General features: G+C 36.0%; 2 long non-coding RNA genes and 1 pseudogene across 2 annotated transcripts; all 3 read right to left on the bottom strand.

Annotated features, from left to right (window-relative positions):
- Positions 1-546: 546 nt before the first annotated feature.
- On the bottom strand, positions 547-3476 carry LOC110685247. The gene is made up of 2 exons (XR_002503976.1): positions 2361-3476; positions 547-956 (listed from the first exon to the last, which is right to left on the bottom strand). It is a non-coding gene; the product is annotated as an uncharacterized LOC110685247 (long non-coding RNA).
- A 1121-nt stretch (positions 3477-4597) lies between these two features.
- LOC110685725 lies at positions 4598-7335 on the bottom strand (annotated as a pseudogene).
- A 7408-nt stretch (positions 7336-14743) lies between these two features.
- LOC110685244 lies at positions 14744-17001 on the bottom strand. The gene is made up of 4 exons (XR_002503975.1): positions 16560-17001; positions 16270-16403; positions 15178-15552; positions 14744-15092 (listed from the first exon to the last, which is right to left on the bottom strand). It is a non-coding gene; the product is annotated as an uncharacterized LOC110685244 (long non-coding RNA).
- Positions 17002-26944: the final 9943 nt, after the last annotated feature.

Consider the following 26944-nt stretch of genomic DNA (forward strand, 5'->3'; position numbering starts at 1 on the left):
TCTTCATGCTATTTATAAGGCTTTGAAGCTGACTTTAAAACGTTGCCAGCAGTCTCTGGGTCTTCAACAAACTCCAGAAATTTCGAAGCTTTCAAATTTAAACTTCAAAGCTGCTTTTAAATTCAACGTTTATCTTCCAGCTAGAAATCTGTTACAGCATACTTAGCTTCCTAAAAACCAGGTCAACAAGCACAAGTAACAGCAATATTTATCTTAAACAGAAAACTTATCATGTCAGCCAAATAAGATAAATAATAGGATAGATAAATACATTTGACAGAAAATTATCTTTACAACATAAAGATAAAATCAGTTACTTAAGGAATAATAAAAATATAAACATGCTTAGCAGAATATACGAATAGGTTAGCATACTTAGCATGATATATTCGAATATAAATTGACAGAACCATAAAATAAACTAAGATAAATAAACTAAGCATATTAGTATATTAAATAAAATTGACTATTCATTTTGACTTCCATCATCCAATATAAGACTAAGTAAGAAAATAAACGAAACAACAAGGTGGAGTCATCACAGAGTTGTGCAAGGAATCAATTATGGTACGTCTATTATCTGTCGTAAAACATAACACTTATTCCAGGAAAATTATGTGGTACATTATTGAAGGAGTAGGATATAGAAGCTAAACTAGTATTTTTATGCGTTTAGAGTGCTCTTGCTTACTATATCTGCTCCCTAAAAGATTTCTGGGATTTGCTCATGAGATGATTAACTGCCCTGAGGCAGTTTATATCTTTTCTAGAGTGTTTTTAATGTGTTACTTCCTCCCTTTTGCAACTACATTAGCTTTTGGAGGCCTTTATGTGATGGTCTTTAGTCCTTTGTTTTCTATTATATATACTCTGTAATTGATTTATGTGATCTCCTTGCTGGTACAGTCCGTACTGATTTGGTATAGGATTTCCAAGACCTTGGCTGAAGATGCTGCCTGAAAATTTTGCAAAGAGAATGGTATCGAAAATTAAAAAAAAAAAAAAAAAAAAAAGACCGAAGAAGTATAAAGTATAAACTACTACAGAGTAATTGATTTTGCAACAAATTTATGCGTTTTTGGTTGAATGATATTCACACTTTTATTTATTTCAAAGAATTATTTCTCCAATCAAATCAAAAATACTCCCTTCGTTTTTTTTTAACGAGTAATTTTTTTATTGTAACGAATACTCATATTACCAATTTTTTAACCCTCATCCGCTCAAAACAATACTCACTTCGTTATTTTTTAATTGCAACCAATACTACCAACTTTATAACTTTCTGTCAATGCCTGATGATAGTAAAAATACAAGTATGACTTGAAACAAGAAATAGTATGTTAGAACAATAGGAGTAACGAATTAACAAGATTGGTTAAAACATTTGATGTGACCTATCTTAGTGAGAAAAAAGCATGTACAGAATTATTCATCTTAACAGTCCATTTAATATAATTTGATACTCCGTACGATTTGATGTACTTTGCTCAGGCTAACGACAAAAAAACTGTAATTAATATACCAAAGATTATGTCATATTGTTACTATAATTAACTACTTCTAGCTTTTGGCGCTCTTTCTTCCATTTCCTTTCCTCAGACTTTTTTGTGTGCTGTTTTCAGCTGCATTTCTTGCATACCCTTTAATTTTACAATAAATTTCATTTCTTGCATTACCTTTCATTTCTCTCTTCCTCTGTTTCTCTCTCTTGGACATTTAAAGTGCTGCTCAACCCCTCTTTCGTTCCCACTGCGCACCGGAGTTCGGACGTCTGCAGTTTCCAGCACCCTCAGTCTGTCCGAGTTTCCGACCGCACCTTACAATTTTATGATTCAGGTAACTCGTTAAAGTTTTCAATTTCTTATTCTCCATGACTTGTTGTTGGGTTGATTTTGTGCTTAGATTAGTTGTTTTTCTTATTTAATCTATCATATTAGTGTAGGTGTTGCTTGAAATTCATGGGAAGTTTTTTTTTTTTTTTTTTAGGGATCATGGGAAGTTGTTTAATATGGCATTTTCTATTTTTTAGTTAGAAATTGATATTATAATGGGCATTTTAATTCTTTGCCAAAATTGAGAACCGTTAAATTTAACTAAATCAGTTTAATGCCCTGTTTTAAAGTTATAAGTTTAATTAATTGTGCAATGTGTTATTATTTGACGGGGATTTTTTTATTTGATCATAATGTGTGATATTAGAGTTGTTAAGTTATTTCTAATTATACAGTTTGAGTAGGAATTTTGGGTTTCGATTAAAATTTAAAAGTGTTACTCCCCGTTCCTTAAAGATTGTCTTGATCCTACTCCAAAATTGACTAGAAACAATGGTGAAACGAGAACAAGGAACGTCTTCTTACTCTGATGAAGCAATGGTGAATGATTCGCAACCTCGTTCTGAGCCGAGAGTTGTGGATGAAACAATGTTGAAGTGAAAAAGAGGAAGGCCCTTTAAGATAAATGATTTGCTGGATTTACCGGGATTCTTCGAGATTTATCTGCCAGAATACAACTCAAAGAAATTGGTAAAAAATTTTCTTTTTATTACTTCAATTTTTACATTTTGCAATAGTTCTAGTATAGGCTGTTTTACATCCATAAGTGGTTTGAATTCATGTATGAGTAGATTAAATTGAGAATAAATTTGTCCATATTCATTATGTTGTGTTATGGATCTAAAATTAGGTTCACGTAAGACAAATTTTATGTTGTGTAAGGCAAATTTTGTCACTTACATTCTAAAAAGTACATATGACATCTAAAATTTTGCCTTCGGTGTAGCTATCTGTTATATCTAGGCCGGATTTATGTATGAAATTTGGCAGCTTACAAGAAAATATTATATCACCAAGACTTTAAGGAATCGACTTTTTTTCATTATCTAGGTGTTATTTGTTGTTAGAAGTTGAGTAGAAAAAAATTGGCATTATAATTGTTCACAATGTCCATAGAGCTTAGTACGTTCTGTTAGAATTTTGTGATCTTGGTGCTTGAATATTGACCATTTCTTGTGCTACTTAATAATCGGTCTGATCCTAACCGCTTGAAGTAGACAAAAGCTTCCTTAGGAGTAAAAATACTTTGTGATGTAATTTTAAAACTGAGAAAGCAAGACATGATTACTAGAAGTAAATGACTGTGTTTCTTCTATGTTTTTTGGTTGTGTTGTAGCTTCCTCTCCTTGATTAAGCGAAAAAAGAAGAACTATGACATGCATGTGCAAAGTTGTTGAGAATATAAGTATATAAGCTACTTACTGCTGCTAAAAACTGGACTTGCAAAACACTTGAATCAAAGCTTGTGCTCAGAAAAATCTTGTTTGAATCCTATAAGATTTTAGTGTGAAGACTCTTTCTCATATCTTGGAGGTGATACCTCGCGATTTTATAAAGAATTTTAGTGGGAAGATCGACAAGAATGTTAACTTAAGAAACCTACGAGGAAAAACTTGGAAAATGGAGTTGGAACAGGCTGGATACCTACGTATATATCTTGGTATTGTAGGTATCCTGAACCTAAAATTTGTCTTACCTGAACCATAGCAAGGCTATTAGGAAGGCAAAGCTCTGTATATGGGCCATGGGAAAGGGTTTACTAGGGATTAGCTACCGGATGTTTGAGAAACATGCCGGAGAGGAAGGGCGTAGATGAGATAATCAAGAAAGCCCTTCTTGAGCAGTCTGGTATATTAGTTCTTGATGAAGGCCACACACCTAGAGATGAGGATAGCCACATTTGGAAGGTCTTCTCTGAAGTGAAAACAAAGAAAATAATCATACTTTTCGGGACCCCTTTTCAGAACAACTTTGCGGAGTTAAACAACACACTTTCTCTTATAAGAGAAGAGTTTGGGGATCCTTTTTTGCGCGGGAATCATTTGCAAAGTGGAAGGAAAAATAAGGCAAACAAAAGGGGATTTATACTAATACTAGCAAGGTGAATGAAGATAGAAGAATTAAGGACTTAAGGAACCGTCTGAAGCCCTTTGTACATGTTCACAAAGGGGAGATCTTGAGAAAGATTCTTCGCGGGCTGTTTCATTCTGTGCTTCTACTAAAGCCCTCTGAGTTGCAGAAGACTTATATCCGGAAATTGGATGTGTTCAAGAGCGGCTTATTGTTAGAATACTTGGTTTCTATTGTCTTGGTACACCCTTCTCTTTTGTATAAATGTGAGCAAGTTCCTGCTTTTGTTGACAAGGAAATGTTGGAAAAGCACGAAGCAGACTTGGATGTTGGGGTAAAGATCAAGTTTCTCTTTAAGCTCATCAAGCTCAGCAAAGGGGAGAAAGTTCTGGTGTTTAGCCAATATCTGAACCCTTTAACCTTAATTAGAGATCTGCTGAAACTGCACTTCAATTGGACCGAGGAAAATGAATTTTTGTTTATGGAAGGGAAGCAACACCCAAAGATAAGGCAATCGTTGATTGCGCAATTCAATGATCCCGGAAGTGCAGCAACGGTTCTTCTAGCCTCTACCAAAGCATGTTGTGAAGGGATTCACCTTGTTGGTGCCTCAAGGGTGGTCTTGCTCGACGTTGTTTGGAACCCTTCTGTTGAAAGGCAAGCCATAAGCAGGGCTTACAGGTTAGGTCAGAAGAAGGATGTCTATGTTTATCACCTCATCACTTCACACTGCAACGAGACAAGTGTGAGAGGCAAGTGTCAAAAGAACGTGTGTCTGAGAAAGTTTTTATTTCTTCTGAGGTTGAAGGAGTGCATAATACAGGTACATTGTCGATGATTTCAGAGGATCGGATCCTAGAAGATCGGATCCTAGAAGTGCTGGTAGATGATCTTCTCAAACATGCACTTCAGTTTCTCGTGTTCGACCATCTCTTCTAGGATCCGATCTTCTAGGATCTGATCCTCTGAAATCATCGACAATGTACATGTATTATGCACTCCTTCAGCCTCAGAAGAAATAAAAACTTTCTCAGACACACGTTCTTTTGCCACTTGCCTCTCATACTTGTCTCGTTCCAGTGTGAGGTGATGAGGTGATAAACATAGACATCCTTCTTCTGACCTAGCCTGTAAGCCCTGCTTATGGCTTGCCTTTCAATAGAAGAGTTCCAAATAACGTCGAGCAAGACCACCCTTGAGGCACCAACAAGGTGAATCCCTTCACAACATGCTTTGGTAGAGGCTAGAAGAACCGTTGCTGCACTTCCGGGATCATTGAATTGCGCAATCAACGATTGCCTTATCTTTGGGCGTTGTTTCCCTTCCATAAACAAAAATTCATTTCCCTCGGTCCAATTGAAGTGCAGTTTCAGCAGATCTCTAATTAAGGTTAAAGGGTTCAGATATTGGCTAAACACAAAACTTTCTCCCCTTTGCTGAGCTTGATGAGCTCAAAAAGAAATTTGATCTTTACCCCAACATCCAAGTCTGCTTCGTGCTTTTCCAACATTTCCTTGTCAATGAAAGCAGAAACTTGCTCACATTTGTACAAAAGAGAAGGGTGTACGGAGACAATAGAAACCAAGTATTCTAACAATAAGCCGCTCTTGAACACATCCAATTTCCAGATATAAGTCTTCTGCAACTCAGAGGGCTTTAGTAGAAGCACTGAATGAAACAGCCCGCGAATTATCTTTTTCAAGATCTCCCCTTTGTGAACATGTACAAAGGGCTTTAGACGGTTCCTTAAGTCTTCAATTCTTCTATCTTCATTCACCTTGCTAGTATCAGTATAAAACCCCCTTTTGTTTGCCTTATTTTTCCTTCCACTCTGCAAATGATTCCCGCGCAAAAAAGGATCCCCAAACACTTCTCTTATATGAGAAAGTGTGTTGTTTAGCTCCGCAAAGTTGTTCTGAAAAGGGGTCCCGAAAAGTATGATTCTTTTCTTTGTTTTCACTTCAGAGAAGACCTTCCAAACGTAGCTATCGTCATTTCTAGGTGTGTGGCCTTCATTAAGAACTAATATACCAGACTGCTCAAGAAGGGCTTTCTTGATTATCTCATTTGCGCCCTTCCTCTCCGGCATGTTTCTCAAACATCCGGTAGCTAATCCCCAGTAAACCCTTTCCCATGGCCCATATACAAAGCTTTGCCTTCCTAATAGCCTTGCTATGGTTCAGGTAAGACAAATTTTAGAATCAGAATACCTACGATACCAAGATATATACGTAGGTATCCAGCCTGTTCCAACTCCATTTTCCAAGTTTTTCCTCGTAGGTTTCTCAAGTTAACATTCTTGTCAATCTTCCCACTAAAATTCTTTATAAAATCGCAAGGTATCACCTCCAAGATATGAGAAAGAGTCTTCACACTAAAATCTTATAAGATTCAAACAAGATTTGTCTGAGCACAAGCTTTGACTCAAGTGTTCTGCAAGTCCAGTTTTTAGCAGCAGTAAGTAGCTTATATACTTATATTCTCAACAACTTTGCACATGCATGTAATAGTTCCTCTTTTTTCGCTTAATCAAGGAGAGGAAGCTACAACACAACCAAAAAACATAGAAGAAACACAGTCATTTACTTCTAGTAACCATGTCTTGCTTTCTCAGTTTTAAAATTACATCACAAAGTATTTTCACACCTAAGGAAGCTTCTTGTCTACTTCAAGCGGTTAGGATCATACCGATTAAGTAGCACAAGAAAAGGTCAATATTCAAGCACCAAGATCACAAAATTCTAACAGAATGTACTAAGCTCTATGGACATTGTGAACAATTATAATGCCAATTTCCTCCCATTCGAACTCCTCTTCCCTCTTTTCGAATTCCACCTCCAAACTCCCCTCCAAACACCTCAAAACCCATAAATCCCGCACTAAAATCATATTCTATCATCATCTTCCTCAACTTTCAACAAATTACTTCCTCTTTCTTCCAAAAATCCAAAAATTCAAGCAAAATTTTCAAAATCCTAACTTCAAATTTTGAATTTGGGGGTTTTTTAAGTTTCAATCTTTTGAAGAATTGGTTTAGCAAGGGAGTCTAGCAAGCATAAAGGAGCACTAGAGGAGTTCATTTGCGAGTTTTCACCGATAACATTGTCGATATATTTACTCCAACCCTTAGTGTTTTTTTTCTTATTTTGAATTTCTTCTATTTGCTAACCCTGTTATAGATTGTTGAATTGGTTGGTACATTGTTGATAATAGTTGTTTTGGACTAAGATTTTGTGATTTTGGTTTTGAGATTTTGGTATTTTTAGTGTTTGTCCTTGTTGATTCTTGGTGTGTTTGAGTCTTATTGCTTGATTTCTAACAATGTTAAGAAGAAAGAATGCCTCAAAGCGACCTAGAACCCAACCTACCCCATCTGTTGCTCCACCACCGGTGGAGACCTTAGGGATAGTTTCAATAACTCGGATTTCATGGCTGGATTAGCAAGAGGAAGATTAGGCCCACAAAGTTTATTATAATCATGAGGTTGCCATTGCTTTAGGTGTTGAAAACGATGTTAGGCAACTCTTTCTCCATACGGGAGTCTCTAGTTGGCTAGAATTGCATGCTCATACCTATAAGCGATTAACCCTTGAATTCCTTTCCTCTCTCTATCTCCACCGTGACACAAACAACAACCCTAGGTATATGACCTTTCAACTTATGAACTAATCCCACAAGATGACCATAGACCAAGTCAACCGAGCCTTTATGTGGCCTACTGATGGAAAATTTGGACCAAAGGAAAGGCCTCTAAGCACTACTTCGCCGGTGACTTTTGGCAAAAGATAACCGGTCTTCCCGTTAGGAACGCTAGGTCGGACAAAGCCACATCCATTGTCCACCCCGCATTCCGACTTGCACAAAGGCTAATAGCCAACACTATATTTGCTAGGGGGGATAGCTCGGGAGTAGTTTCTAGCTGGGAGCTACTTTTTCTTTGGCATCTAAGTGAGGGGGATGGGAGACTTGACTTAGGGGCCTGGTTGGTTGACCACCTAGAGGATGTTGCCACAGGGGGGTGGGGTGATTACCATTGGAGGTATGATTTCTATTATTGCTGTTTTCTTTGATCTTGATTTTACAGGTGAGGAGATCCTTCCGGGGCCAACAAGGCTAGATATCCAATCTCTAAAAGCCATGCATTGGTTGAAGGAGACCGATTGGGAAAACTGTTATTTATGGCTCGTCATGGAAAAGTCTTATGCCTATCTTCCCAATCCTGAGAACACTGTCATCTATGAGCTTAATAATTGGATTTTTATACCTGATTTCGCTTGGCTTCCCGAGGGTGAGATTGTTTATGAAGGAGATGATGATGATCAAGATCAAGGGGAGGAGCAGCCCCAAGACCAGCAACAACAACACCACCAACAACAAAGAGTATCAACATGAAGAGGGGTTCAACTTTCAAATGCCGGAGGCCGACATCTCTTTTAACTATGAGCAGCGATTCAATGAACTACAACAAAAGTTCCAAGGCCTCCGCACCAATTTTGAGGGCGTCCGGAAGTCCAATGAGGACATGACGCTAGCCTTCACCACCATGAGGTCTAGTTCGATAGTCTTCGTGACGAGCTTGCGGACTTTTGTCCGCTTACCGCCATCTATTTCCGGGAGGTTCTAGCTCCCAAGGCGGCCCTAGTCAGTGGTACCCCTCTATTCCCTCCCATTTTTCTTTGTTTGTCCTTGATGTCTAACATTAAGGACAATGTTTATACTAGCTTGGGGGGTGGTTTACATGCTTTGCGGTTGTTTTTCACTAATGGTTTTTGCTTTGGTTTTGCTTTTCTAAAAAAAAACATAAAATATTCAAGCAACACACGAAGCCTTGACAAATAGGATGGTTGCTTTATTTTACCTTCAAGAGACAGTTGGTGAGATCTTTCCCTTATTTTTCTTTCTTTTGGTGTGCTTAGTCTAGGTTAGTATAGGATGAAGTTGAATGGTTCGAGGTTGTTTGTTTTTGGTTCTAATTAAGGGACCTGGGATCGTTGATGTTGATATCGAACGATCATTGTTTGACGATTGGGATTTGATTGAATCTTTATGCCTTTTTGTGAACCTTTTTTATTTCTTCCTTTTTCTTTTATTTTGATTTTCCTTGTGTCAAGCATGATATGGCAAGATGATATGTTTGGTTTTGGATTTTTGTTCATACATTTGGACTCGATTCTTATGATGATGCGCCTTAGAATGCTTGTTATTTCTTAATTCAATGATGGATTACACGGTTTAAGAGTCCCTTTGGTTGATTTAGACGAATCTTAGCTAAGGTAGCAAGGTTAGAACTTTTGAGATCATTTGAACCCTTAGTTCGTGGATTGTGGTAAGATGGAGTTGCTCCCTATAGTGGATTTGAACCCTTTGGTTGGTATTTGCTTACTTTCTATCCCTTGTGAGGTCCTTATTCTTTTAGCCTTCATCACTTTATTGTGCGGCACTTTTAGGATCCTTGACTATGCATGTCTTAATCTTTGTGTTGATTTCTAGCTCCCGAGATCGCGACCTAACACCTTTAGAGGAGGAAAAGGGCATTTTTCTCATTTTCATTTTTACTTCTTTTTATTTAGTTACAAATTGATTTTCTAATTTGCATCAACCTACTTGCTAACCAATTTGAGCCTTATATTTCCCTTTCTTGTTTCAACCACATTACAAACTTAATGACCAATGTTTTACCGACCCTTTAGTTAGTGAAGCAATTGGCTTGTGAGGTTAATGTTTTGAGCATATTGAATATGAACAAGATATGTTTTGATAATTGGTTTAAGCAAAAAGTTGAAGGTTGAGCGTGAATGTGAATATGCAAGAAAGACTTGAAAAAGAAAAAGAATGCAATGTGAATATCAATTTGTCTTTCATTGAAAAAGTCGTCCATAGTAAAAAAAAGGCAAGGACATCAGATAAGCCTTAAAAAAAAAAAGAAAAAAAGAAAAGAAAAAAAAATATGTTTTGAGAATTGTTGAATAAGGGTGGTAATGTAACAAAATCAAGTTTGATGGTTGTTCATTTGAGATTTGGTTCGCTTTCCTAAATCTTGTTTTTGAGAGTTGGTCGCTCTTTCGCTTCACTTAGGATTTACCTCCAAATTTTCAAATGAATTTCCCTACTTTTACCCATTGCCAAGACATTACAACCCTTGTAAAGACCCTTAGATTTTAGAGGTGGGTGGTCAAAAGACCGGTGGAGGGAGATGGATTTCAATCCTATGGAGAGAGCATGCATAGTTGAGATGTCGAGATAACCTTATTATTTCCTCAAATTTTGAATCTTTTTCCGGTTCCTTCGTGGAACCATGAGGAGCCAACTAGAGGGATGATTTGATACTAGTGGGGAGAACGCGGACCGTTTTAAATGGGACTAGGGTGGAGAATGAGTCACTAGCTCTCTATGCTTGGCTTAGATTTGTTTCTTTCAACCATGGGCATCTTAGATCGTGTTTCCATCGTTTATTTGAGAAAGGCTAGTATTCTTTGGCATTTATCTATTCTTGTGAGTCCGAATCGAGCATTTTCCCACTTTGAGACTTGATGTGATTTTCAAAGCCTTGCCGTATTATGTTAGTCTTTGTAGTGTTTGCTTCTTCTCTTCATTCATGGTTTTTGCTCGAGGACTAGCAAAAGTCCAGCTTGGGGGGATTTGATAGCTTGCTTTATTACGCGGTTTTAGAGTGATTTTATGCCTATTTATTATCCAAATCTAGCGATTTTGCCCACTTATTGCTCTAATCCCACACGTTCCTCTTACATCTCATGCTTCACGTGTTTGTTAGTGTTTTGATGCATTTTCAGGTATATTTTGGGCACTATGAGACTTCCCGATGGTTGGCTACGAGGTTGAGGGCACGAGGTATCCTTGGTAAAGCTTAAAGTTCATTTGAAGACCTCCTGGGAGCTCTGCACGGTCGTGCAATACTTGGCACAACCGTGCAAGGAAGTTTGAAAGTTGGCAAAGTGTTCTGTGAAGGTTGCACGGTTGGCAGGATGGTGGCACGTCCGTGCAAGATTGCTGTTGGATGCGTTGAAGTTTCTACCTAGGTTGCACGCCCGTGCCAGGCCCCACTTCCAGGACGTGCGATGTTTGGCACGTCCGTGCCAATCTGTTTTAGGGCTGAATTTTTGTCCTTTCCGCCCCCTTTGTTTTGGATGAGTATAAACAGAATTATTGCCTCATTTATGGAAGAACCGAGATTCTAGAGAGTTTTGCTTAGATTCCCCTTTAAAGTATTTCTTAGATTTCATCAAATTTGACACTTTTTATTAGCATTCAAGAATATTTGATACAGGTAAACACAAAGGGACATGATAGAAAGAACCTTGCCCAATTCATAACTATGATGAACCTTTTCACTAATCGTTGGGTTGTATTGTGGGGTAGATTGTATAGGGTGTGTCTCGGGGGTATTAATGATTGATATGACACCAATTTTGAGGTAATGAACATTTAAAACATGGAGTTTCCCGAGACAAAGCGAATAGAACTCTTTTTACTATTCAACGAAACATCAATAAAACCAGCTAAAAACTAAAACAAGACTCACCCCTCATGAGTAACAAGAGGTGTTACTTATAAAAGACATGCAAAAGGGACGTTTTTCCAAAGTGAGCCAATTTTGGAAAATATTAACCAAAATGGTTGCGTGGCAAAAGTATTTACCAAACTAAGCTTCCAGGCTAAAACGCTGTCTCGGTCAGCGTTTTATGCCTGGGTTTTTTTTAAAAAAAAAACCAACCAAAAAACGCTGTCTGGGACAGCGTCTTTGTTGTTGACCTTTTTTTTTAAAAAAATTTGTAATTGCCTTTTATTTATAAAAATGTTTTTTAAAAAAATACAGTTATACCAAAGACGCTGTCCCAGACATCGTTTAACGCTTAACTATAAACGCTGTCTCAGACAGCGTTTAAGGTTATTAATGAAACGCTGTCTGAGACAGCGTTTCTGTCGTTTTTTTTTTTCCCTCCAACAGCGTATTTCATTTCATTTCCTCCTCCTTCATTCTCAAACCCCTTCTTTCCCAAACTCTAACTTAATCCCCCTCTCTCTCATACTTGTGCTCCTCCGTGTAGACCGCCGCCGGCGCCGCCACCTCCACCGTCGCCCGCCGTCACCTCCACCGTCGCCCTCCGTGTAGCCCACTATACACTCCCCTCACCCTGAAATAGGTATTCATTCAACTTTCTTTGTGTTTTAAATTCTAGGGTTTATGTTGGTGATTTCTAATTTTTTTGGAATTGGGTTAAAATGTTGATGAGGTTGAGTTGTTAGTGTTAAAAATGATGAATTGTTAGTGTTGGTATTGTTGAATTATTAGTGTTGGTAATTGTTGAATTGTTAGTGTTGATATTGTTAGTGTTGATAATAGTTTGGATAATGTTGAATTGTTGTTGTTGGTTTTGTTGAAAATTGTTGACAATGGTTGATAATTATTAGGTTTTGAACAATTGGAGGACCTCTGTTTGTGCTTCAGGTATACTACGTATATTATCACAAGCGAATTATGCAATGAGTAATGTCATATTTAACATAGTTATGTGTTTTTCTATTGAAGCTATGGGCTTGGGAGCACATCCACGTAGGAAGACCAGGTAGGCCTGCTGTACATCGTCCGGGGCAGCAGGACCAGGATGACCAGTATGAGCCGTACATCGCTCCGCCTCGCCCTGCAGCTGATGAGGCTTACGGTTGCAGGTTTGTAACAATTGTCATTTTTTTCCCATATACGATTTCATTTTGTAAACATACTTACCAAATTTGTTGCCCCAGGTGGATGGTCCCCAGACTCACACAGGCACATGCGGCGACGGGTCTCCCATACTACCGAGACGCCCTTGATCAACTCACTGAGGATCAGGTACAAACTCTGAAGACATTTGTAATCATTTAGGTACTGTGTATACTGATTGTGGACTAACTTATTTAGGATGTGTTATTGCAGATCACATGGGATCCGTATGTACCGGAGTTGGTAGATGTCATGCTTGCACATCTACTGGAGCATTAGGGAGAGTGGCGTGCCCGGGTCCCCCTGATCTGTTTCGAGGTTGTGGAGAGTCACCTACCTGACCGCGTCATGCGACAGTTCGGACTGCAGCAACCTATTCCCCAGAACTGTGACATTGTCGTGCGCCTTCACGACATTGACCGTCGGGGAAAGACGGAGACAAACTGGGCACTGGAGCATTGGCAGTATCTTCAGTTATGGGAGCACCGGTTGGGTCATGTCGTTCAGGGTTATCCCATGCAGGGCGTTATGGATCATGACAATCCTTACATGGTGTGGTACAGGCTTATCACACGCCGTTTCATCAACCCCAGCTACACACCACCGTCCACCCATTACCACCCGGCACATGACTTCATTAGCGGATATGTGAGTTTTTTTTTACTATACTTATCATCCTCATTTTTTAACTTTTTTAAATATCATGTACTTGACTGATCGATGATTACTACAGGCGGCGGATATGGTGGCGATGTATGATGCACTGTCCCTCGCCCTTACAGACGGACCCACCAGAGCCCAGGTCCAGCGGATGCGAGATATGTCCGCGACTTCCTTACGCAGACATGGTCACGGTCATCTCATCCAACAGCGGGACGGTGATGATGGTCACTCCATCCATTCGCGGTTCAACCCCGGCCAGAGTAGCAGTGGAGGTGATCCTACGTCGCACACAGAGGCAGAGGAGTACATCTTCCACAGTTCTGCACCCTTTAGAACCCAGGAGGACGCATCGTCCAGCCAGCTCACTCCCCCCCCCCCCCCCGCGCACCGGAATCCATTCACCATTACACTCGGCGTCGTCCAAGACGAAGGGACGACAGTGAGGCTAGGGAAGGGTTACACCAAATTGATGAGTAGTGAACGTATTGTATCATTGTTTTGTCCTTTTTCCTGGAATGTTGTATATAACGATTGCATTATCAATATAAGACATGCTGGTTGAATGAATCTGTTTGTGTTTTGAAGTTTTGTTTGCTTATTTATCCAAATCGGATTTATGTCAGTCAAAATAGATCCTTCAGGGCTAATGTACATTAAACAACAGACATTTGGAATCCATAGTCGAAAATGGGGAAGAAAGGATGGCCCGTGGTGGTTAATGTGGTTGTTCATGGTGGTTTTAGTGTTGTTGGTTGTGGTGGGTGGTTATCGACGGTTGAAGAATGGTTGGGGTTGGTGGTGGAGCTGGTTGAAGTGTTGTTGGAGGTCAAAAGTGGTGGCAGATGGTGGTCGATGGTGGGGGTTGTTGGTGGATTGTGGTGGCAAGAATCATGGTAGGGGGTGGAGGGTGGGGGCAGAAGTAAGTGGCAGATCAGTGGCAAAAGGCTGATTATGCTGCTGTTTTGCACACCAGCAGAGAAACGCTGTCCCAGACAGCGTTTTAGGTTGAAAATAAGACGCTGTCTGAGACAGCGTTTTAGGTACAAGGAAGTTTGTACATAAAGCGCTGTCTGGGACAGCGTCTTTGGTATAACTGTTTTTTTTTTTTTAAAAACATGTTTATAAATAAAAGGCAATTACAAAAAAAAATTTAAAAAAAAAAGTCAACAACAAAGACGCTGTCCCAGACAGCGTTTTTAGGTTGATTTTTTTTTAAAAAAAAACCCAGGCATAAAACGCTGACTGAGACAATGTTTTAGCCTGGAAGCTTAGTTTGGAAAATACTTTTGCCACACAACCATTTTGGTTAATATTTGCCAAAATTGGCTCACTTTGGAAAAACGTCCATGCAAAAGAGCAGGGAATAATTTCTCAAGCTTATATGTCAATAATTTCTCGAATGTGGGACACCATACATGTGAACACATGTAAATATGTATTGTTCAAAAGGACATAAAAAGAATTGCCTGATCATTTCAGCTTTAGTTATTTATTTTTCTAACTTTGTATTATACAGTTCATAACAGAGATTATCACATAATACCCTTCATCTTCTTGGAACATTTTACTCTGAGCATGCCTACATAAATGTGTCATAATTAATGTATACATTTGATACTGTAAAATATTGGACGAAAAACGGAAGCTTAATGAACAGAAAAAGGCAGTATAAACTATAATGCAAACATATATAAAAAAAATTACCAATTCATATATCTTTCCCTTATTAACACTTGTAAATCGTATCCTCTTTGAATCAATGTATCCTTCTGAAATACCTCTTGTCATTACTTCATGCGTATCTGAATGTTCTTCGAGATAATAAGCATGATGAGTTGAATGGGCAAAAAAATAATAAAGGATAGGCTTCTTTAAAAAGTAACTAACCTTGAGACATCTGCTCGTGCTTCTTTCTAAATATATATTCTCAGACATCAGTATGATGGCTATAATTTTCATCAAAGTTTGGCTCCTGCTTCAATGTCACATGAGGCTGATCATTGGTGCCCATAGGTTCATCCTCCTTCACACATCCATTGATACTGAATATTTTGACAACGAACACGGAATTCCCTTTGTATGTAAAGACCAAAAACACTCCTCGCGCTACTGAAGTGCCTGTCACAAAGTCTTCCCAACCCTTTTTCATAAGTAACTGGCCTCCTTCCTTTTCCAGATCCACATTCCAAACTTCTCCTTTTAAGCTTTTCAAGATTATGGAGTCTTCTCTCTGAAATTCCTTATAAAACCAGGAGGTATTACCTGTAAGATGAACCAATTCAAGTTCTAAATCAGTTCTCACAATTAATTCTTTTCCTTTTTATAGATTAATATGCATCAAGGGGGGAGCCACAACGCCTACACGGCCTACAACATAAGTACATAGCTGTAAGGAGGGAAGCAACACTACATAACTTACATCTAATAATCATGCCTTTCTATTGGCTGTTTACATAGTTTTCAATATTGACACAAAGCAATGCCACAAAAAAATTTAAGATCCTTCCCGCTTACATAATGATGATTCCACCATGCTTTTAGCCAAATCATAAGACATAATATTTTCTGGGGCATATATGTGGATCCCATTATCTATTCTTCGTAACACAAACATAGTCTTCAATACTTTATACTGTACATTTGAAGTTAGTGTTTAGTTGGGCACCACAGGTGAAGACAGAGTCCTTCATAACTAACACTATATCCACAGAAGTAAAGGTCCTTTAAGAAGTTGATTAAGTTTAATTTGAAGCTTAACTATTTAAAATGTAGGATAATAGTATAACGTCATATATGTGTAATTTACGCAGTAGGTTAAATTAAGCTAGCTTAGCCATTTCCTAATCATGCAAGCATTAATCTGTACGAACTGGTATATAATTTGTGCAGCATGCATGAATCAAATGAGTAAAAAAAAATCACTGATAAATAAATACAGTATTAAAATGTATCCAATATAAATGAAAATAGAAAAATTACCAATTGCTTAGAATTGTGTTCTGGTAGATAAATTTTGAAAAACTCAGGAGGATATTGTGGAACAGGGTATTTACGGGGCCTTCCTCCTCTTCTTTTACCCGGCCTCGCCATTATTGATAATTTCTTCCACAATTCTGAAATTAAATTATTGATAATGAATTTAATAATTTTAAGTACATTTCATAAAATTGAACAATTAACAATATACCCCCATTTGCAAGAAAAATACGGAGTAACAAAAATTGCAATTATTCAAATAAAAAAGAAATTATACAGAAGAAAGACAGTACCTTATTAGAGAATTAGTTAATAAAAACTTATTAGCTTGTAATTAGGGAGTAGTAATTTCGTGTAATTAGAGATTTAGAGGCAAATGGAAGAAATGAGGAACAAGGGAGGTATTGATTGACACTGATAGACTAACAGATTGAGATTGAGTGTTTGATGATGGTTTGTTTTGACTTTTGAGTGTTGAACGACCAATGAAAAGCCCAAAGAAAAGTCCGAGTGATAGAAGAAATTAAAGTTAAGAAAGTGGCTAAGCCCATTGACTTCATCTTTGATTCTAATTTGTAAGGTTTGGTTGCTAAAGACGAACATGATGTTGTGTTTATTAAAAAACAAAAAAAAAATGAAGTTTGTAAGTATTGGCGTTCGAAAATTGGATGATCCAACCCAAATTTTTTTTTTGAGAATTTCAGTGACCCGATCTGAAAATCAGGTGATCCCTTCGGCCCGCAATTTTCTAATATCCAAAATTTTGGATTGGATTCGATATCCGAAATTGAATAGCCCTAACAAAGTAACAAGTACATAGAGGGACAATGAATAGCTGGAAACTAAGAACACAACAATTCAAATATTACTCCAGTATTTTAAGCTCGGTTTTGTAAGGAGGGTTTTGAATCTTTTGATGAATTGAATAACGTAGAGGGTTGGCTATATAAATTCACTATGACAAGGTATTGGGTGCGGACTTCCACACGAAAATTTGCGTGCGAGAGGTTGGCTGATACATTTCACTTGTTGGCTAAGTTTCAAGTGTTGGATGATATGTTTCATTTGTTGGCTGAGTTTCATGTGTTGGCTGATATGGTTTTTGTGTTGGCTAATATATTCCTTTTGTTGGCTGATATGTTTTTTTTTAAAATTTTTTTTTGATATATTCCTTTTTGTTGGCTGCTATCAGACATCAGTTGGTTTATATGTTTCTTTAGTTGGCTTATATATATCTTTATTTTGTTGGCTGATATGAATATTTTAATTGTTGGCTTATATGTTTCATTTTGTTAGCTGATATGTTTATTTTGTTGGCTTACATGTTGCTTTTGTTTGCTGATTTCATCATTTTGTTGGCTGATATGCTTTATTTGTTGGTTGATATGTTCATTCTATTGGCTGATAAGTACCTTTTGTTGGTTGATATATATCTTTTATTGGCTAATATATTCCTTTTGATGGCTGATACGTTTTTAACAATGTATGTTATGTCCCTAATGTTAACTAATATCATACATCAATTGACTGATATGTTAATTTTAATGGCTAATATGCGTTATTTATTAGCTAATATGATTAACATGTATAATATATTTTTTACTTCCTTCCCACTTTCTCTCTACTCCTCATTCTTCTTCACAAAATAATGGGCAAAATCATATCATCCAAGAGCCCAAAATCTGCCAAGATTTCTTTCTCTCTTTTCTAATCCTATCATCGCCAACACAATCACCACGACACCACCACACTCTCTCTGCTTCCTGCCGCAGCCCCCACCCACCACCAACACAACCACCACCACTCTCTCTTCATCCTACCGCAGCCACGCCGGAGCCCAGCCTAACCACGCAAACCAGCAGCCCAACAACATCTCCACCACTAGCGAACGACAACGCCCCACCACCAGCGAACACCCCCACCACCAGCGAATGCCTCCTCCTCCGCCAAACCTCCGCATCTATCATCTGCTTTCAAACAGAGCAAATCATCAATTTCGATTCAATAGCAAACTTCGAAATAATACCCCCTTTTTGGATTAATTGTGATTATTTTATGCAATTGTGAATTTTTGATTTTGATTGGAAAAAAGGAGAGCAGAGGGGAGAGAAAGAGAAGGGAAGGGAAGGAAAGAGAAAGAGAAGGGAAAATAAAAAGGAGTGCAGCACAAACAGTAGTCGCACTCAATAGTTTGTGATTCACTATTTTGGCTATTTGGTAGAAAATTGATTCAATAAACTTGTTATAATCAACAATTATAATTTCTAAAAGGTTTAAATTTTCTATCCGACACTTAAAGTATCAATTGTTGAGAAATTTTAGTCAAATGACAACTATATCCTAGAATTACTAAAGTGAAAAGCTAAACAACGTTCGCATTTTACTAGGTAATGCGCCGTACTTAAAAATAAATGGACGAACATACCCTCGCTTAAGTAATGAAAATGACCAATTTAGCCCTTGATCAAGGTGAGACCATGAGAAACCCGGTTTTGCTCGTATAATTTGACTCATACTTGCAATTAAATTCAATCATCTTGAAAAAAAAAAATTGAATACGTGCTGACAGGCTGAAGTCGTATCACATAATCACAAGTAATTCCTAAAACCACTAACTAAAATAGATAGGGAAGTAGGGTCGAATCCACAGGGAAACAAGTCTTTCTATTCCTAATTAATTAATATAATCTAAATTATCAAGTAGCCAATTTGTTTTTATGAGAATTAAACTAAAGGAAAATAAATAAACTAAGGCAAATTGAATAAGGGAGGAAATCGATAATAAAAGGCCTAGGGTATAGGTTCACCAATAAATAATATTCCAGGGTAAAACACAACAATCAATTATCAATGCATTAATTAATCAGATCATAAAGGGCTTTCGCTACGTATTACAATCACAAAATTAATCTACCGGTATTAAATCGCATCTCTCGAATCTTGAATTAACCATTTATAAATTAACTTGCCTATTGAAACTAAGCCTAAACATCAATTCTCATCTCTCGAATCTCGAATCAGTATTGCATAACTCATACAATTAAACCTAGCCTAATCTAATTGCATAGCATTAATTCAATCAATAGGAAATCAACCAAAGCATTAACAATCAATAATAGTAAATTACCCCTTCATATTATTTATGGATCCCCACAACCCTAGAAAATAAACTACTCACACATATTAAAATCTAAACTAAGCTACTCAAAGCAATTAAAGAAAACATAATCAAAAGTAATAATTAAGAAGAATAATAATATTATAATAAACTAATGAATCTTGATATGATATGAAAAGAAAACTAAACTAAACTAAAAAGGAAGAAAACTAAAACTACCTAATTGCTCCTACATACTGCTACATCCTTTTCTAAGGATTTAATAAGAATCTTATCTTAAATATAAGCTTAGGAAAAACTAATCCTAAACCATACTAAAACTCTTAACAAAACCCAAAGAAGCTAAATAAAAAGCCGCGGAAAAATCCCATCTAAAGACTCGTGGAATCACGCTTCAAAGGTATAATTATGTGTTATTTGTGTGTTATGCATAGATCTTGTTTTAGATGCTTATGAATACGATTCATGCAATTCCGCTTATAGTATCTAAAGTCCTACAGTGGTATCAGTTAGCCTAATTCATGTACACATATTGATCATAATTCTTTGTTGTCGACAAATTTTAATTCAATTAAGAGGGAGAATACTTTAGTTATGGGTAAATTATTATTTTAAATGGTGATTTAACATATGGAATCATTAAAGATGTTAAATTTGCTCATGTTTTCCCTAAAATTTGGACAGTTTCTTGCCCTATTTGGTTCGAAAATTTCGACCCCCCAAACCCTAGTTCAAAATTTTTGAAACCTTAAACCCTAAATTTGGATGTTTTGTTCTATGGTTTGAATAATTTCGATTGTTTTATGCTTCATGAATTTAATCTAATTGATTTCATGTATAAATTGTGAATTTTGCACGATCAATGATTTAATTTAAGAGTTATAAAATTGGGGATTATTTTTCATGAAGAACTGTAGAAATTAAAATTAGATTGTGAATTTAATTTTAATTAGATGAATAAGCATAAAAGTTATGTTTTAATTCATCATGGGTCACATTAATTTCATTTAACAAAAGTTGTTAACAAAAATTGAAATAAAAAAAAGGGGTTAAAGACTGATTTTAGGCGGAAGCACGACTGGGTGGCGCAGCCACAGTGGCTGCCTCCAGTGGTGGTCCAAGAGGGAGGGCAAGGGCGGGGGTGTAGGGGTCCGAGAGAAAACGGCAGCACTGTTTAATTACTGCCGCTGTTGCTGCACCGCTGCTTCGACATCGTACACCGCCAAGTGTACGGCCACCGTGGTCGGCTTAGGCTAGCCTTACCACGGTGGCTGGTGCACGAAATTTTTTTCAAAAAAAAAAATTTTAAAATTCCAAATTAAAATCAGTTTTTATTTTAAAAGATAATGTCAAATTTAAAAGTTGTCAATTTGATAAGTTTTCAAAATTAAGGTTGTTAATTTTGCTAAGGTTGTTAGGATATTTTGAGCAAAAGATTCCATATGGATAATAATTGATTTAATAATTTGATTATCTCATAATTATTTTAGGATATAATTGATTTAAAATTATGTGATTGGCTAGTAATTAGGATAGAATCTCCTAAATTTGTTAGGATATCTCTAAAGATAAATATGATTTATCTTTTAAGATTAATATAAGATTTGATTCTATCTCATGCCTAATTTAAAATATATGATATTATAAAGATGGTCATGAATAATATGTGATATTATCTAATTATAGATTAAAATCTGAGATATTTTTGGTACCGTGTTTTCTTAATTTTGAACATTCGATGTTGTAGTTTAGGCAAGCATGTTTACGTGATATTTATTATGTGGTCGTTTTATAATAAGTGATATTATGTTGCTATATAATGACTAGTATGACCCAGTATATTACTAAATATGATCAGTGCATCGTGATGTATTTTTGTAATTTAAGTACGGTCTGCGTACTGATTAAGTATGTTGTAATTTTATCTATTTTATTTAAATAGTAAATAGATTAGAGTAGAGTTACAGGTTGCAGTTAATCCAAGAAGTCCATAAAGTGAAGGCCCAAGGTGAATAAGGGATGGTGATCCATGAAGATTCAAGTGAGAGCATTTACTTTATTAGTTTCTTAGGATTAGGGGCCATACTATGTCTTGTTTATACATTCAGTAGATTATGCATGCTAGCTTTTATTGATGTTGATGATGATGTGCTAGAGTTCACTAAATTAATCACAATATAATAAATCTAGGTCCCGGAAATATTGAGATTGCTTTCCAATTAGATACCCAACAACCCTTCGATTGTGAGTGATGGGTCTGCCTCAGCAGGGTGTCACTTGTTATCTTAGGTAATTTGGGGTAGATTACGTTCTACACATTTAATTGGTTGTGCTTAACAAGGTTACCTAAAGCGTTTAGAACCTTGAAGCAAAGGGTAATAATTAAACATGAGATGGTTAATTATTCAACCAAGAGTTGCACGAGTTACAATTAGTAAAGAGTTTACTTACCTTGAAAATGTAATGCTTGACGGTAGGGCCTCAGTCCGGTCAAATATTACACAAATAAAGGATCTTGGAATCACTTAATTCAAATGGGACAATTATTTTGAATAAAGTGTTAAAGTTACCTATAGCTTAAATTTAGGTGCTTTAAAGATAAACATAGTTGAATTTTGCGTTTATTAAGTAACATATATATTCTAGTTTTATGATTATATAATCTCCTTGATTGAAAATAAAGTTGAGAAACGTTCTCAAAAGGTTAAAAGATAATCCGTAAACCTTTATTCCAATTTTGCTAAGGTGGTTCTAAAAGGCAAGTTTCAGAAACCTATGTCACATGTCTAAGTTGGTTTTCTTCAATTCAAATGTTTGAGTAAAACGCCAACACCATCTTCATTTTGAAAAGTGTTTCAAGGGATATAATGAGATGGGAGGTATAAACCCTCTAAAAGGACAAGTATGAACATCCAATGAAATCTCTTATCTTCAATGTGATTGAATATAAGAAAGTGATTGGAAGTCTCTATGATCAAAAGTTGATCAAATGACATTATTCTTCATCCATTTCATATGAAGTTAAATAGTTGATTAAACTTTATTATGAATGATGATTGAATAGACTTAGAAAAATTATGAACAGTGCTTAAAGCCATTAAGCAAAGTATTATTTTGAACCCAAAATAAATGTTCTAAGTGGCTCAAAAGGAAAAGGTTTACGAATATATGGGGATAGCATTAAGGAGTTATAGGCTAAAAAATGCAAGCAAGTTGCTAGCTCTAAGTCCTAAAACTACTTATATTCTAAAGTTGTTATGAACGACAAAAGTTTCCAATTAAATGAACCAATTTCAATTGATTAGAAACTACCTCATACAGTCGAAAGGTAAAAGAATGGAAATGTTCCAATTAAGAAGTATATTATAGAAATTTATTTAGCATATCACTAATTCTTGGACATGTGATATCATGGTTAGTTCACTCATTGAAGAATGTTGGCTAAAGGAGAATAAAGTTTAGAAGCAAATGTTGCTACTTTACAAGTAGAATCTACAAGTTTTTAAGCAAAAGTTGCAACTTTTACAAGTAGATCTTACATTTCACCTTACCTTATAATGGGCCAGAATTAAATAAATGTTATTTATTCTTGCCATTATCAAAACATACACCATTCGATGTTTCAATGACTAAGCATTGAAGATTCAAAAACATGGAGTAAATGATATTCTATGCTTTATTGAGTCACAATGTGTTTTGAATAGCTAAATACGTTAAAAGTTCTATATGGCAGATATAGATAAACCATTTCTATATATATAAACTGTCTCTAAAATGTTAAATGGTTCAAATGAAAATGAACATTGCATACAGAAGATCCAAAGAGATGGACTTTCAATATCATTAGATTAGGAAGCTATTGATATATGTAAATATCATTTTAAGTTTGAAAATTGACAAAGTCATCTTTTAGAGAAATGATGACGTGAACTCAAGGTCCAATACATATCGATGTAAGAAAACCTAAGGTTCAAAGGCTAGAGACGGACAATGGAACTTCATTTGTGATACGATCACTTGTGCTTAGTTAGAGCATAATAGTGAAAGTTTTTTGAAAAGTTCAAATTAAAAGGTCCAGTATGAAGTTCAGAATCAGCTTGACAAGATAATAAATACATTACAATATGATTGTAATGGTGAAAGTTTGAGTCAAGACATTTACTTGGAAAGATCTTCAAAGTATTGCGATATGATCGTACTAATGAGAATTTAAGCCAAGACCTTGATAAACATCCAAGAGTGGTGAAATCGTTTTACAACAAACTCCGAAAGGAAACCTTGTGAAGTGTTTATGAAAGGAGCTATCAATCTATATGAGATATTTTTGATAATAGATGAAAATACCCTATCTTCCAACCATTATTCAAGGGATATACTTTTAAGAGGAGCTACAATACTAAACAAAACTACATACGTCAAATTAAAATGTAGCAAACGCTTCATATGTGATATGGATAAGAAAAGTTCTTATAAAGTCTTTCTACGAAGCAAGGAATAAAAGTTGTATTAAATCGTTTGATGCTCGTTTGATTCCTATACAAATCACGGGGTACTACTACACAAGTCATACTTCACAAAATGTTTGTTGCTTAAGTAGATGCCCTTCTAGAAAAGATCTCATTTCCAAAAGGTCAAGTGGGAGTAGTGTAAATCTCGAAAGAGTTCGATAAAAGAAACAAACAAACATGGTTCAAAACATGATTGGTTCACCCCATGCTAATGTGCCTCTTAAAAAGGCAAGTGGGAGTATATGAATCTCGAAAGAATTCAAGAGCCTTGAAAGAGTTCAAGAAAAATTAGTTCGAGAATCTTGAAGAAATTCGAGAAATAATTAAATAAAAGCAACAATATGAGCATGATTCACCTCATGTTTATAAATGACAATGCGTGGTCTCATTAAGTGTAATGGGAATAATAACCATGTGTCAAAGGTAGTACATTCCAAGTGCACACCCTCTATTGTCGTTTCTCATTGAAATTTAACCAAGTTGTTGTATAAGTTTCAATTGTTGCATAAAGACCCACAATAATGACTAGCATATCTAAAACTTAGCCAAAGAAATATGATTTACATTGACTAAGAGTTCTTAAATATTGATTTTGGAACATAATAATTATGCAAGTAATAAAGATGATTTGACAAGTTATAACTCCAAGTGGTTTAAAAACCATGGAAATCTGAAATAGATTCTAAGTCTAAAGCAAGTGTATGACACTTGATTAACTTGCCTAATTGGGTGAGACCCATTATAAGCAAAACGGATAAGAAAGGAAAATGTTTTCTAAAAGCAAAGACTTATTAAAGGATTCAATCAATCATAGTATGACTATGATGAAACCTTTACATTAGTCATGTTGCCAAGATCTATTAAAGATATTTGAGTGATTTCTACATTATGAGATTTGGTAGAGGGATTTCAAAAACGCTTTCTTCATGAAAGAATATTTGTATATGATACAATCATAATGGTTTTGAAAACCCAATAATCCTAGGGATGCATAAAAGATCCTTTAATGGATTGAAGTTAGCATCATGGAGTTAATGTTCTTAATTTATTGTGAGTTAATCAAATTGTTTGATGTTCTCATAAAATAAAGAAAAGTTCTTGTGTATACAAGATGTTTAGTGGGAGCTATACAGTCTTCTTTGTCTAGTAAAAAGAGCGATTGTTCCATGCTTGAAGGGTCAAGTGATGGTTAATGCATTTTGTATGAAAAACCTTGAAGAGGAAGATGAGTACATTTGGGAATCAAGATCTTTAAAGATAGGTCTCGAAGGATGTTTGAGCTTAGTTAAGGAACCTATACTGATAAGATTCTTATGAGGTTCAACATTATATTGAAAGGAGTTTCAATCCCATATAACATGGCACACATCTTAACAAGATTCAATGCTTTGAGAAAGGTTGATGAAATTAAGGGTTTGAGTGATGCTCCTTGTGCATTTTTGCAAAGGATGCATCATGCATGTCATGGACTATACTCGTATGTTTGATTCACATGTTCTAAAGAACATGTGGTGATTGGTTTCAATCGAAAACCAATACAATTTAGCAGTTCCTAGATACCTTGCGGAAGGATAAAGGAAGACTCTTAGTGTATGGAGATGAAGATTATTATAAAATATAGAAGTTGCAAAATTCATGTGTATGAGAATGTCTCATGAATTGTATCAATTAAACTATTTCAATAGCCTAAAGACACAAAGGGCTCATTTGAAATTAACATGATGGTGGATGGTTTTAATTATGTGCTAGGGAGTCACAATTGCAAAATCATCAGTCATGTTTCCCTATGTTTATCAATTGAAATAATGTTTCAATCTTATTTAATCATGGTTTATCAATTAAACTATTTCAATAGCCTAAAGACACAAAGGGCTCATTTGAAATTAACATGATGGTGGATGGTTTTAATTATGTGCTAGGGAGTCACAATTGCAAAATCATCAGTCATGTTTCCCTATGTTTATCAATTGAAATAATGTTTCAATCTTATTTAATCATGGTTTAGTATTAAATAAAATGTCCAAAATAATTATGAATTGATGGGATCATCAAATGCGTGATTTGGTGAATGAAACCCCACAGGTGAACTAAATTCATATATTATTTAAGTTCCTAGTTCAAGATCATTTAATTGGACATAAATGATTTCAATAAATGGACTAGCATGTAAGATTGATTGGATAGTGTAGTTTCATGGGCTATAGGGGCATAGAGATGCTCGGTCAATCACATGGATATGCATGAATGATGCATGATCGAACTATTAACCTACTTTGAAGCTCAAGTATAGAGCTTCTGAATATATTAGTGGATTCCTTTGACATGAGTGGAACACTGATTTCATTCGATGATTGATTTACTGTGGTACACCCAAACGTCATTCCGTAAAAGGGGACTATAAAGGGTGTTTCCTGGTTACTTCAAAAGTTGAGTAGGAGCTTTGGTTACCACAAGATTGGATTGAGTCTACCTATTTAATTAGGAATTTATCATTGCCCATTGAAGAGGGAGAATTTAGAAAATGCATGGCCGTGCTCAAATAGATTACATAGTAATCATTTGTTTTGTAATTCTAACTCAATTTTCAAGAAATAATTTGTAGATTAATATGATCTTGACATGAGATGCAATCATATTATCAAATGGACACACATTGACTTAAGGAATTTGAATATTGCACACTTGTCTCAGACAAGTGGGAGATTGAAGGATTTATGTCTTCGTCAAATGCAATTATTAGATATATCAAGGATCATTATTATGGAGATAATTAGTTCATTCCTTTAGGTCGTCATTGTCTGTTGCTAGATATGATTATTGATCTTTGGGCTAGTCAAATAGTCCAAAGCCCAATAGAATGGATCCTATGAGGTCACACACAAGGGTTATGGATTGAACAAAGTAAGAAGCCCATTCATGGACCTCATGAGGTAATGACAAGCCACATAAGAAGTAAGTCTAGAATAGTTTGGATTGGATTAGGAGTTTGGGCTTCACATGGACTCTAAGTATACATGAGATATATAAATAGAGGTCTTGCCTAGGTTAAGCA

This window comes from Chenopodium quinoa, unplaced genomic scaffold (assembly GCF_001683475.1).
Source record: "Chenopodium quinoa cultivar QQ74 unplaced genomic scaffold, ASM168347v1, whole genome shotgun sequence".
Taxonomy (NCBI): domain Eukaryota; kingdom Viridiplantae; phylum Streptophyta; class Magnoliopsida; order Caryophyllales; family Amaranthaceae; genus Chenopodium; species Chenopodium quinoa.